Below are 15,348 nucleotides of genomic sequence, written 5' to 3' on the forward strand. Positions count from 1 at the left end.
AAGTGACTCTTTTATTAAGTTCCAGCATATTACATCCAGTTCTTAGAGTCATATATACAATATGGTAACTTCCAGATTACAATGGCAAACACCGTCATCCTCCCTCTCTGTGGGCTACATCTCAACTGACTCTCCTAGAACCTTAGTCATATCAATACATTCCATCAGGTAGAATTCCATGTCAGTCAAACCCACCTTCTCTGGATTCTACAAGGATGCAAGAGGAAGACAAATCACTACACATCTGCCCCCCCCTATGAACAACAAAACCACAACCAACAAGACCAAACTCACACACACGCAAACACCTCCGAATCAAATGTGCATGCATCACAGCTCTAACCAAACACTCTGCCAGGCACATACTAGCACATTACGTCATTGACTATCCTCACCATAGTGGGACAAACCTCTGCAACAATACCCCTTCCGCTTTCCGCTCAGTGGAGAAGAGACACCACCAACATAAAAATGCCTTTACAATCCTTACACTAATGAGGCACAAGAGACCTCTCACCCATGTCCAATCTTCAACAGACCTATAATACAATAAACACCCATGTCCAATCTTCAACAGACCTGTAATACAATAAACACACAAACTCCCTCACACCCTTCATTCAAAACACAAAGGTATGCCTAGACACACCACTCCCAACCAGGCTAAGTATATCTGATACTCTGCTAGCTACTTCACCCAACTCAGTGACCCCACCACCCCTCATGTGCCCGTGTTGAAAGTACTCTTCACTTAACAACTCAACTTCGGGAGAACTACAATACACCCACACCACTAGCATAACACACTTAATTACACTCATTACCTCATCTTCACATTAACACAAGACTTCTAAAATTGCAACTAGTAATCACAGTGAGCACACTAGTTCGAAACTATTACAATCTCTAGCATGTATAAAGACTTACACATGCAGATCCCCACACTGCAAAAAAAACAGTGCTTACAAATTAATAACATTACTGCTAACATTCTAACTAAGCTTCTTAGTTCTCCCAAAATGGCACAAAAGTCCTTTAAACAGTCCCACCTGCAAAAAAATGTTAGTAAACATGTTCTTTTAATCACATTTCTCCATGCCATGTACTATAGCATCAATCAGTCCACGTTGCCTATTCATTAAAGGTCCATCTGTGTAAAAATATTTGTTAGACGACCTTTAACTTGTAAGTACAGCACAAACAAACTCACAACAGTTCGTATTTAACATGAGGCCGCGACTTTCAATCTCTTCTGGCTCACAACACTATCACACTCTCTTAAGTGTTTCATAACTATGCAGGCCTCACATGACAATAACTACTGAAAATACCATTGTTCTAAAACCATGTGCAACATCACAACTGTATTGTCTAACAGAACCTTGGTACACAAAACACTGTAGCCAGAAAAACCAAATCACTTATAAACTCATTCTGCTCACGTCACCATCACAACCTCTCACACACAGGCCTCGCATGACAGTTAAGTAACCCAGCTCCTAACACCATTGTTCTTCACCCTACAATGTGTCAACAGCAAAACAACTAGTAGGCCTACCATTTATCAGGAATGCGTACTATAACTCATACTACTATTACTACGGCCCCCCCAAGTGATCAGAATATGGCAACTGCCTCTAAAACACATTACCCTTTTTTTTAAATTAGTATTTCAAAATTACTGCACCAGGTCCCACAAAAAAACTTTAGGCCCCCCTATCCATACTGTCTGTACCTTTCTTTTGCTGTCACCTAGCATATACAAGAAACTTTGGAGCCACAGTGCCAATCTTACTTTATCCGATGGCCACAGCACCCCGTCCAACACCTTGACAGCTCACTTCATATCACAAAGGAGCTCCGACAGCGCACGGCACTGCATGCTTCACTTGCCCCCCTGATCCCAACCAGTCACTGCTCTTCATACTCCTGCCGCGTCTCTCAATATGTTCTTTTCCTCGGCTCACTAAACAGGAAGTCAGACGTCGGGCCACGTCGTAGAGTCCTTTTCCCATTGCTCCCTGGAAGCTCCTGTGGAAACGCACAACAGTGACTGGCCGAACACTGCCACACCTACGTTCCACTCGATAGCCGACTCCATCGCCACTCTGAATGACGTCACCACTCCTGACAGGCAATCCAAGCAGTCAGAGCTCCCTGCTCCAACAGTCACCACGACCAACAATGGGACTTCCTCAGAAGAAGCTGTTAATCTCTTCAATAGCGCCGCCCAGCGCAGCACCTGGCCCAAAACACTGCTCCTGGAGCTTTGCTCACACATGTGGTAAGACTCTCTTCACAAGTAACTCCCTGCCTCCAAACAACTGAAATGTTTTTTGCCACCGCAAAGACAGCATTAGGGCTTCTGAGCCCCTCCAAAACGCTGTAATGGCCCCCAGAACCCTCCTCAGCACAGCATATGGGTTCCAAACCCCTCCAGGTGCTGCAATGGCTCACAGGACCCTCCTCAGCTGAGCATAGAGCATATGGGCTTCAAACCTCTTCAGGCACTGAAATGGCCCCCAGGACCATCCTCAGCAAAGCATATGGGTTCCAAACTCCTCCAGGTGCTGCAATAGCTCCCAGTAGAAGTAGGTAGATTTAGAAAGTGGTTGTTGCAGTAGTCCAGCCTAGAGAGGACCAGAGCTCTGGAGACAGTGAGCTTCTGGGGAAAAGTGAGGAAAGGAAGAATACCTCTGAGGAGGTGCAGCTGATAGTTTGACTTCTTAGATATGTCATAGATGTGAGGAGAGACGAAGAGGGTGGAGTCGAAGATGACACCAAGGTCTTAGCCTCACAGGTAGGAGCAGGAAGAGGGCCCAGAGTGGGCGGCCAGAGAGAGAGAGAGAGGAAAAGACGGAGATGGTGTTCGGATGAGGAGGATCTCAGTCTTACTGGAATTAAGGCAGAGATCATTAATAGCACACCATTGCTGCATTGCTGGCATACAGTCTGGTATGAGAGAAGGGGAAGAGGCAGCTGAGGGGAGCCTGAAGGAGAGCTGGGTGTCATCCGCATAACACTGAAAGTTGGAGCAGAAAGTAGCGATGCAGTGGCCAAAAGGTGCCAGGTAGTCGTTGAAAAGCCAGGGAGAAAGGTTAGACCCCTGGGGAACACCACAAGTAGAGAGAGAAGAGAGGAAAGACCCCAGTTGGACCTGAGAGGGTTGGTCAGTGAGAAAGGAGGTCAGCCAGGCCAGGGCCTGATCATTGATACCCAGGCTATCACAGAGGCGATTGAGTAGGATGGCATGGTTGACCATATCAAAAGCAGAAGAAAAATCGAGGTGAATAAGGACAGAAGGAAGGTTAGAGACAAGGTTAGAGAGCAGGTCTTCACAGGTGTTCAGGAGAGCAGTTTCTGTGCTTCTGGCAGCTCTGAAGCCAGACTGGTGGACATGGAGATAACCAACGGAATCAGTGTGCAGATCAAGCTGGGATATCGTTGTACCAAAAATAAATACAGCCTGAGCACAACTAAATGGCGAACCTTAATGTTTATTAGGTGTGTTATAGAGATATCAGGTTTATATAGCTACTGAGAGAAGGGCTGCACATCGGCTCCTATTTCTGAGGCTGATCAGAGAACTTAAAGAATAAGATTAAAAAACAAACCGAATGCCCTTTGACTGCACCCAACCCTAGTTGTCACTTGGTTTTTAAGTAGTAGCAAATGTTCATATTGTTTGGTGGGATCGCGGCGTGATAACCTGTCCATATTCGGTAGCATCAGACTGATGAAAAAGCTGGGTTCGCGATCACGTGTTCATTACTATCACATGACCGCGAGGCCACCATTTTCGGTTGGGAAGAACTTAGCATTGAAGCTGCTACATCAGCGGGTTAAACTAATTACTTGAATAAGTAATATTGTGGAGATCATTTTCGTTTTGACTATTTAGGCATTGGATTGCTTACTTTTATGGTTTAATTATATATTTAGTTTGCCTCACTCTATTAGTATACTCATATGATCGCTTATCCATCATTTTGATTCGGGTTCTTTTATATCATTTAAGTGTCTTTCTGTCCTTAAAACAACAGGCATACCAATGATAAATTAAAGTAATTTTAAAAGAAAAAAATGAGAAAAACAAAATAAGTAATGCTCCAATGGTCGTGAAGTATACATGATTGGATATTTTCCACAGTTTGTGGTCACCATGTGAAATACATTAGTCATTGTAGCGATTCATTTTAGGCTGAACAGCCTTTCTTTTGTCCATACTTAGTTCAAAGGAGATGTACCATTTCCGCATCCACATTTAGGGCTCGCTCTTAAAAACCAAGTGACAACCAGGGTTGGGCACAGTCAAACTGCATTCCGGTTTGTTTTTAAGCAGGGAGATCACCAGCTTTTCCAAGAGTTTGCCCAGGAAAGGAGTGATGGAGATCGGGCGATAGTTAGCTGGGGAGGAAGTATCGGTAGAGGGTTCATTTAGAAGTGGGTGCACAAGGGAGTGCTTAAGGGCGAGGGGAAGGTTGCAGTGGCAAAGGAGTGATTGCAGAAATCGATGAAGGCTGGAGCAAGGGTGTCAATTTGGTCCTTGATGGTTCTGGATGAGCAGGGGAGAACCTGCTTTAACAAGGCTTTCCTAGATCAGACTTGTCTAGAAACATTGTCTAGGGAGAACAAGGGAAAGGAGGAGAAAGGAGGAGGCGAGATGGCTGCATGCGGGCCAGGAATGGAGGAGGATGAGGAGGTAGAGGTAGATAGGGTGGACAGGATGTCCTGAGTTTTAGTTATGAAATGAGAAGCCAAGGCCATATTGAAGGAGAGGTAGAGACCTCAACGCTATTGGCCAGTTCCTTGTAGATTTTGAAGAGTTTGGCCGAGTTGTTAGATGCCGCAGAGACGCGGTCTTGGATGTGGGCTCTCTTCTTAGTGAGACAGAGAGTCTGTATTGCCTTTGGAGCAGACGGCAGGCCAGTTTGTGAGGTGGTGCACCCGATGCCCTCCACTTCCTCTCAGCCACCCTACATTTGTGTTTAAGGGTGACAAGGTCAGAATCATACCAAGAGTTGCACTTGGATTTGGGCTTCAAACGGATCCTCATGACAGGGGCAAGGACATCAAGAGTGCAAGAGATAGATAGATGAAGCTTAGAAAGGGCTGTGTCATGGTGTGAGTCTGCCAGAGATGTAGTAGGAGGAGCAAAAGTAGCAGCAAAAGTCTCAACTGACACACACTTCATGGGTCGGATGACGGAGAAGGTAGGTGGCAGTGCTGGAGTCAGATTGGCCTGAGGGGTAGAGAGAGAGGGGTGGAAGCAAAGGAGAAAGTGATCACTCCAGGAGAGAGGAGTGGTGAGAGGGTTAGAGAAGGGGAGGTCTGAGGAGATCAGAACATCCAGGTTATGCCCTGCAGAGTGAGTCAGGCAGAGGGGAGAATAGAGAGAGAGCGAAAGAGTCCTGAAGAAGGGCAAGTAGCATCCAGGTGGATGTTCAGGTTTCCGAGGAGGAGGAGTTGAGAGGTAGAGGCAAGGAGGCAGGAGGAGAGGTCAGCCCACTCAGAGAGGAAGAGGGCAACCTGACCAGCCGGCCTGTGGATAGTAGCCACAGTGAGAGAGAGGCCAGGAGAGAGTAGTCCTGCATAGGAATGATACATGCAGGGATCCACTCCGGGAAGATCAAAGCTACACCCCCACTGGGATGGTTGTTCTAGGTGCGGAGAGGATCTTGAAGCCAACCAGCCGCCTTGAAACATAAGGAGAACCATCTCTGGTTCAGGAAGCACCTCAAGACCTTCATCTTCGCTTCTGCCTTTGCCCTCTTCTCCCCTGCTGACCTGTTTTTCTCTCTTGGTACTGTGCACCTGGACACCCTCTGTCCTTCGGGCCCAGTTACCTGCTCACCCTGCCTCCCTCCTGCACTGCTTCCGGGCCTCTCATTGCATTGGGTACTGTATCTGTACCCATACAGCCCCCCCACTCTTCCTCTGCACTTATCAGATATACCCTATCTGACTAATCTTTTACTTGCCACTTGCTGGCTGCACTACCACTTTTTCATTGCCTGTATTTATTCATTTATTTAACGTATTCTTTTCTCTCCTCTGTTCTGCACTTTCCACTTTTCCCACTTCCACGCACTTTCCCCCTTTTCCCTTCTCCATGCACTTGCGCGTTCCTAATGTCAATGGGCCTAGTAAGATCGTTGTTTTTATTTTTTGTTCTCCCTTGGTCGCGCTCTGAAACACTTGTGTACGAGCGCGATAAAAATAAAATATCATATCATTATCATATCATCTAGAAGGAGAGTGTCAAAGCTTGTGACAGAGCACGCTGTGAACCAAGTCTCGATGAGACCAAGTACATCCAAATCAAGTTCTTCCAGAAGACGGCAGATGTCAGAGGATTGTTTGACAGCTGAGTGAGAGTTGAGAGTAGCAATGTGGAGCAGGTTGCAACCTTTGAAGGACTTCCGCGGAGGGGTACTGATCAGAGGTATGCCCTGCAGAAGTGTTGGAGATCTCGACGATGGGCAGAGGAGGAAGGAGGAGAAGGCAAGGTAGCCAGGGAGGTGTTAGAGGGTGCCAGATGTTTGGCCTGCCGGATCCGGTGTTAACGCCATGTTATATTGCTTAGTGCACTTGTTTGAATCTCAAATTAACGAGTGTATCATGTATTATATAAGATTCTCTAGTTTTGTTGATTTGTTTCAACCATCATAGTGCACTTTAAATGCATAGTGATAGCATTCTAACATGGGATGTTTTTATGTTGATTCAGTATTGAAATCCAAATCATGAAATGACAAAAGGTTTACAAAAATCATGAGCGACAATGAGGAAGCTATTATATACATTTCTAGTTTTTATCTTGTGGGTTTTTATGTTATATTTTTGAAAGATGTTATTGTTGTATACTGTAACCTAATGACAAAATGTCGATCAAAGGTTTGTGACAGAGAGAGGAGTCCATTGAGGCCATTGAGGCCAGTAGACAGATCAGCTTGGTTTTGGAGCAGGTAAGCCTCATTCAGTGTCAGCCAGTGGTATAAAATGGCCAGGCAGTCTATCATATGAGAAGAAGCCCCCAGGGGTAGAGAGAAAGGAGAAAATTATGTGTGTAATTCGTAAAGAGATAATAGGAGAATGCAATGGAGGAGATGGACTTGCCAAGGGATGTGGTGGAGTAAATAGGGCGGGACCAAGGACAGACACTTGGGGGAGTCTTTCTGGAAGAGAGGTGACTGTGTGTGTTACACCCTTCCAGGACAGAGAGGAGGATTAATAAGCTGAGAGGTAGGCAACTCAAACAAGTACAGTGGCATGGAATTTGAGGTGAAGGAGAGTCTGAAGGAGAGATAAGTGGTTGGCATTCTCGAGGGAAGCTGATAGATCAATGAGGATGAGGTTGAGCAGTGGTGGGAGTGATGAGCGGTATTGTGGAAGTCGGAGGCAATGATGGGTGCTGTTTCTGTGAAGTGATAGCTGCAGGACTAAAACCAGAGGTGTGGTAAGGGGAGGGCAGAGTTAGTATATATCCAGGTATTTGAAGATGGGGCTGAGCATCACCCCATCTTGGAATAATGAGGGAGAAGGGAAACAGAAGGCTGATAGTTGGAAGAGATGTTTGGGTTAAGATGGCATCCTTCTTACAGCAATCTGGGATTCAATGACAAGACTGGAGGCGAACATTATGCTTCAACTTCTTTAATTTACTACTCCTCAGCAGTTTCAACAAACCAATAAACTTAACAGAAAACAGAAAAACGTCTCAACAGACTTTTCTTGCTTTAAAGCTACAATCCCCATTGTCTCTGTAGTCCATCTCCTCCATGCTCAGCTATGAACACTTCCTGTCCCTGAGCTCCTGCTCTTCTTTTACTGCTCTTCAAGCAGATAAGTACTATTCTGGATATCTCTCTCTATGTATGGAGTGGATTGAGGTTATCAGATAGCATTTTATGAGGAAAAGGTTTATTGAGTAGATAATACACTGTGTCAGCGCGCGTAGATTGAAAGCTGTAGAACGTTTTAGAGTAAATAGGAATTTTAGCATTTCATCACGAGCACGGCACCAGTGTAGAGCGCAGCGTCCTATTGCGAGCACGTTTAGTAGCAGCCGTTCCAGCGGGCGGACCCTGCAGCACGCACACCCCGTGCCTCATGTCTGGCACTGCGTTGGTGGCCGTACAGCACCGCAGGGGATGACAAGGATCAGAGGTTCCTGCTCGGAAGATCCGCAATATCAAGAGAGAACTAAGAGGGTGCCTAGCAAGAGAAGTAGTTTCCCTCAGAATGCTGGCGAGAATAGTGGGGCTTTTAGCAGCTGCCATTCAAGCCATATTTCCAGGACCATTGCACTTTCAGGCCCTTCAAAGGCTGAAGATCAGACACCTGCAGCAAGACTTGAGGTATCATCAATCAGTACCCTTGGATCCAGAATCCAAGACAGAGCTGGAATGGTGGTTGAGGAATATGGACGCCTGGAATGGGCAAGCCATTTTCGGAGACCGTCCAGATTTAGTCAGAGAATCTGACGCCAGCCGGCTGGGCTGGGGTGCAAGGTGTGGAGACCTACAGACAGGAGGGAAATGGAGCGAGGAAGAGCTTCGGCTCCACATAAACTGTCTAGAGTTACTAGCAGGATTGTTTGCGATCAGAGCCTTCACGAAAGGGAAGATGAGATTGTGTGTCCTATTGAAGATGGACAACATATCGGCGGTACGATATCTAAACCATCTAGGGGGTACAAAGTCCAGAATGCTAGCCGAACTAGCGAAGGACTTCTGGCATTTTTGCCTGCAATCAGAGACATCTGTCACAGCAGAGTATCTTCCAGGGACACTGAATGTAGTAGCGGATTGGAACTTGCGATACCTCACAGATTCCAGCGATTGGAGACTGGATACAGCAGTATTTCAGAGGATGAGCAAGAGGTGGGGCCCGATACACATAGACCTCTTCGCATCTCGGTTCAACGCACGGATGGCGTCTTACTTCAGCTGGAGGCTAGACCCGGGAGCTCTGGGGACAGACGCGTTCCTTCAGGAATGGAGCAGAGGTCCCCATTACGCCTTTCTCCCCTTTATGATGCTGAGCAGAGTACTGGCGAAGTGCCGGAGGGAGAAAGCAGAGCTGTTAGTAGTAGCACCACTGTGGAACTCCCAAGTGTGGTTCCCAACGCTCATGGAGCTGGCAGTAGATCAGCCGAGGATACTCCCAGAAGGGGAGGGATTACTCATGGACCCACCTGGGTCATATCATCCTCTGAGAGTGAGGGAGACTCTCCCACTCATCACGTGCAGGATATCCGGAGACACTGGGCGTTGCCAGGCATTTTGCAGCAGGCTGCTCAGCTCATCGCAGAATCCTGGGCTCCGTCTACGAGAAGGAGCTACGACACGGCTTGGGCCAAGTGGTCTAGCTGGTGCAAGGGGAGAGGTGTTCATCCCATTTCTGCACCTGTAGTGATGATTCTGAATTTCTTAGCATTGTTATTACAAGATGGCAAAGCATTTCGCACTATAGGAGTCTACAGGTCCACAATATCAACAGGACATCTGCCGATAGAGGGAGTTCCGGCAGGGGAACACCCGGCAGTGGTCAGACTCATCGAGGAGCCAAATTTAAAGTTCCCCCAGAACCTCGATATAAAACAGTATGAGACGTTCGAGTCGTCCTTAAGCTATTGGAGAGCTGGCCCGGGAATAGATATTTATCCCTGAAACAATTGTCGGGGAAATTGGCAATGCTTTTATGCCTAGTCTCGTGCAAGCGAGTATCAGATGTTAAGGCATTGGAAGTAGATAGAAGGTCATTCGGACCAGAGGGAGTAACGTTCACCATAGTGCAGAGGACTAAGACGGGTACTTCTTCAGTACACTATCCATATTTTACGAGTACACCTAAATGGTGCATAGCAAGCTGCGTCAAAGAGTATGAGAGCAGGACAGCGGAACATAGAGCAGCGAATACCACGCAACTGCTTATAGCATGCAGAAGGCCTTATCAGGGTGTATCCACAGCTACTATTGCCAGATGGGTGAAAGAGGTCATGCAGGCCGCAGGTATAGATGTGGGAAAGTATGGAGTGCATTCAGTAAGAGGGGCTATGGTATCTAAAGCCTTTAAGTCAGGAGTATCCTTTAGAGATATTATGCTGGCAGCTGATTGGACGAATGATCGAACTTTTAAAGAGTTTTATTTCAAGCCGACCGAGAGTTTAGCGGTCAGAGTGTTGGGAAGCTTTGAACAAGCATAATGATCGCTTCCAGTCTTGTAACAGAATGAAGATTACCCCTGCCAACTGCGCAGGGAGTATTAATTCTATTAAAGACTAGGAGGCGAGCATTAAATTCCCACCCAAGTTATGTATTGCTGTATGATATATTCGATTTTGCATATGTTAAGTGATGTTATAGTGTGAGCAATACATGGACGCCACCCTGATTTTCTAATTTGCATTCTCCTAGGGGAAGAGCAGAAGAACAATTGATGTAGGAGACTAGCAGTGGTAGTCGCCCGGAGTCGAGGAAGTTCGACATTTGGTTTGGAGTGGTTCAAGTTTTCGCCCAGTTAGCAGGACTTTGTGTGGAGTTCATGGAATGACTTTTCAGACCGAGTAAAAGAGAGGAGGAGCTCAGGGACAGGAAGTGGTGATAGCTGAGCATGGAGGAGATGGACTACAGAGACTATGGGGATTGTAGTTTTAAAGCAAGAAAAGTCTGTTGAGATGTTTTTCTGTTTTCTGTTGAGTTTATTGGTTTGTTTGTTGAAACTGCCGAGGAGTAGTAAATTAAAGAAGTTGAAGCATAATGCTCATCTCCTAGGCCCTCATTACGACCCTGGCGGAGATCCATGGTGCAATTTGCACCATGGTCCATGGCGCAGAGCTGCCAACTCCGCCATGGGGGTTGGCGGACTTACCGCCCCATTCCGACCTTGGCGGGGCGGTTAGTCCCCAATCCCCATTTACCCTTCCCCATTCCCATTTTTGCCCCATAGGGCATAATTGGAGTGGGGAAGGCGTTAATTACGCCACCGTAAATTACGGTGGCGTAATTAACAAGAGGTCCCGTAGCGCCATGGATTTTTCCGCCCGGAAAATCCGGGCGTAAAAATCACCATGGCGCTACGGAAAGTCGTAATCTGGCGGAGAGGTACGCCATGCATTACGCTGGCGTAAACCCCTCTCCGCCAGGGTCGTAATGAGGGCCCTAGTCTTTAACAGAATGAATACTACCTGCGCAGTTAGCAGGGGTAATCTTCAATATACAGATGATAGGGAGAGGTCGAAGTGAGCAAAACAGGTGGGAGCAGGGAAAAGGGGCCAGTTCCTTAATGGTATAGGATGTAAAGGGGTCTGCAGGAGTGCAAGAGGGATTGGTAGACCAAAGGATGAGTGCTACCTTGCCCGATTAATGGGAGACATGTCAGAGAGAATGCAGGAGGGGTCAGTGGATGAGACAGAAAGAGGGATTATGAAGGAGTCAGGAAATGTAGGAAGAGTGCCTTGGATTTTTGAGATTTTTTCAGAAAGGCAGCAAGTGAAGTCATAAGCAGAGAAACAGGAAACGTTGGAAAGTGGTTGGAGAGAGATCATGGAAAGTGGGCAGGGGTGGAAGCATAGAGGAGAGAAAAGGGTGGTGTGTTGGTCTAGTATGTGGACTTGCCAGAATCGTGGACAGATGAGTGTGTGTAAGTATTCGTTGTAGGAACCAAGGAGAAAAAGGGAAGGGGTTTCACATAAGTTAGATATGTGGTGGTGCATATATGCTTTAAGCTGTTGGATGGATGCAGATATTCAGAGCTGAGGTTGACGGTGGGGGGAGGGAAAAACGTGAACGAGGCATCTGTAAACAAATATGGCAGCAAGTGTAATGCTAAAGTATTAAAACATCCTTTCAATGAAGTTGGCAAGAGGTAGAGATACTCCTTGGAGGGAGGGCCTAACTGTATTAAGATAGGTAACCGCAGAGTCAAGTCAGAATTTGGGCTTATTGACCAATGAGTGGGAAGGGAGTAGAGTGAAGGAGGGATAGATTCAGTAAAGTGTAAAAGGGAATTGTCCATAGAAGGTGAGAACCAAAAAGGGAAGGAGAGAAAGATAAGATCCAGAGAATTGTCATGAATGTGGGTTGACTGGTTGTAGAAGATATGATATGATATGATATGATATGATATGATATGATATGATGTGGCATTTATAACGCACCTACACACAAGAAGGAGACAAGGGGGGAGTCAGAGAGGGAGGAGTCAAGTTGAAGAAGGTGGTGTATAGTCACCTTAGGGTGGTTGAAGTCTCACATGAGTACTGTTTAGACTTCCAAGGAAAGAGATTCTAAGAAGAAGTCTAAGTCCTGGAAAAAGAATTTGAGGGTGCCAGAAGGCTTATCATTTAGAATAATGGTGAAACGAGTTACATTAAAGTAAGGGATTGATCTCCAATGTGTTCAAAGCACGAGCAGATGAAGTCAATGAGAAGGGGAGTGGATGGATTGTCTTTACTGAACAAGCCAGGGGAGTGACAAAAGGTAACTCTATTAACTTATTCTTCCAGTGTTTTATAAAGGGCCATGTGTTCACAGGATACTTCAGAGCCTACGAGTCTAAAGGGCTGCTAGTGTGGCTGTGTCTTTGGAGTTAATCTTGCTTCAGTGATGGCCATCACTGTGATTTGGAGGAGGTGACCTTCAACATGGACAATGAGAAAGGAAGTCTACTACAGAAGAATTTGACATTCCTAACCCTAAGGGGAGTTTGGTACATAGGTGGAGTATCAACAGTGAGAATATGTTCGCCTCCAGCAGGTAAGGGACAAAGTAGGACAGTAGTTATGGGCAGAGTGAATAAAGGATTTTGTAGGTGAGGTGAAATGTTTGGGATAGGGTGGGAATTCAGAGGGTGGTGAGAGGTGGTGGAACCATGCAGATGGGTGACTGGAGTCCCCTGTTGAAGGATAGGCATGGGTAACAATTTCAGGTTGCAAGTTACTTGCCCCTCAGTTCTCCATTTGCACACACCCACAGGCCACTTGAGCCCAACTATGTAGTTAGAGACTGCCAGCAACCCAAAATACAGTCACAACGGCCCCTAAGAGCCACAATGTTGTTACACAGGCCGAGAGAGACTGATAATGCAGTTGCACATGTCACTAGTGTTTAAGATGCAGGTATGGGACACTAGTGATTAAATATGCAGTTAAACTGGCCTTGTGCAGCCGGAGACGCGGTTACACACACCACAAGGGTGATAACAATGCAGTTACACAGCCCACAAGCGACCAAAAGAAGAGCAGCAGTGTGGCTACTGGGCCACTAGCGGCCAACGTTGTTAAGTTATGAACCAGCAGAGACAAATAAAAATCAATTAACATGTCAGCAGTGGTCAGAATCATTAGAAGAGGGTAAAAAATACATTCTGATGTATGAAGGCCAGATGGTGCTTGGAGAGGGCTGAAGAGAGGGTCAGAGTACCTTTATGGAGATGATGAACTGATTATGGAGGGTGAAGATGGAGGAACGGAGATGAGCTGTATTAGGAAGTAAGAGGCATGGATGGGTGGTGAGGAAAGTACAGTAGTTGGGGGGTGGATGATTGAACAGCACACAGTCTCCATGGCCTACTATAGTTTTGCATGATAGTGCCAGCTGTTCAGGGACAGCCTTCTTCGTGACCACACATTTTCTGGAAGTGCCACAAGATGGTTAAACATTTTAAGAACCCATTCACATTAATTAGTGGATGGCACAAATATTAATTCAACATTCAAATTGTAGGTCCTCCAATGTTCCAAAACATCAAGCACAAATCACTTCATAATGGCATAATCGGGTTTGTGCACAGAGACGGGTGCGGAAGCACGTCTACCAAATCCTTGCCAAGTACAGACCAAATTGTGGAAGAGATCCTTACCCTGAATGTTGGGCATACCTTACTGTAAAGAAACAAATCCTTCATGCTGGCCTATCTATTGTCAGGTTCTTAATCTTGTTAAGGCCAAAAATCAGGATCACTATCTATTGTTTTCCTTCAAGCACAGGAAGCTCTGTGTCACACTGTCTTTTATGTGATGCAAAAAACAAGATAGGGTGACATGTCTGAATTCTCCCTGGCATACGTGGATCACGAACGCAGTCGTCTGCGCCTAGCTGGAAAGGGATGATGAAGAATTTCAATAAGGAGGCAAACAGACTCCAATGGACAATGAATAACTAGGTGGATATGGCAGAGCCCAAATTAACTCAGAATGGTTAGTACCATATTGTGTCCTCTGTCCATACTATAACAGATGATATTGAAACTGTTCATGTCTTCTTGAAGTACATGTATTTCATTTAGTAAGTACCATTCAGTTACAGCATAGCCACATCAGTCCTTCCTTCTTCTGCCTCCCCTGCTAGAGCATCACAAGAGAATCCTACATACACAGAATTCTCACATAGGCAGAACATAACATATCTTCCTCCTATCACTACCACACCAAAGCTCAACACATCCTCACCTTTGCTACCCTACTTAAATTCCGCCATCTCCTTCAATGGTTAACACTCTGGTTTTCATCACTCTCACTACTGTAACTGGCTTGCTAAAAGAAGAGCTTGTTCATTGCACATTGAGAGGCAACTTTATCGTAACACAGTCACCGACCCTGATGCAAACATATCTAGCTCACTTACTGAAATCATAAATTCTCTTCATCTGATCTCTCCTCTCTTCCATCTTATTCATGTCCACATAGACACCCACATTACTCATCTGTTTCTTCAACAATTCTGCCATCCATAGAGGAAATCTAATATCACTACAACGGCTTCCTCTCATCAATTCAAATTGAGTATCATCTGTACTAGGGTGTTTTCTGACTCTATATGCATGCAACATCTTATATGTTTCCTTATAGAGATCCAACATTAACTCCCTGCTCAATTGTATCATATTCTTCAATACCCTATTGCATCTCTCCAATACACCATTCACCTGGGGATGATACAATGGTGTAATAATGTGCTTTATCCCCGTTTCATTCATGAAATTTACCATCTTTTAAGATACAAATTGTGTCCCATTATCACTGACAATTTACTTCAGGATACCTTCCCTTTGAAATATGTTCTGAAGAAAACGTATTTCAGTTTCTTTATTAACTTCTCTCACAAATTTTACCTCTGGCCAATGAGTGGAATAATCAATTAGCAGTAAAGTATTCCTCTTCTCAGCCCTTAACCCATGAAAGGTTCCTATTATGTCCATGGCAACCCTTGTCCACAGTTCAGTTGGTATACTGGGTAGCACTAATGGCGGAGTTCTGGTAATTAAAATGTTGTCACTTTAATTGCACTGCCTGAATTCCCTAGCATATCTGTCTGCATCTCTGTCTACCCCTGGCACCCACAT

Source organism: Ambystoma mexicanum, chromosome 8, assembly GCF_040938575.1.
Source record: "Ambystoma mexicanum isolate Mex_15411 chromosome 8, UKY_AmexF1_1, whole genome shotgun sequence".
In the NCBI taxonomy this organism is placed as follows: Eukaryota; Metazoa; Chordata; class Amphibia; order Caudata; family Ambystomatidae; genus Ambystoma; species Ambystoma mexicanum.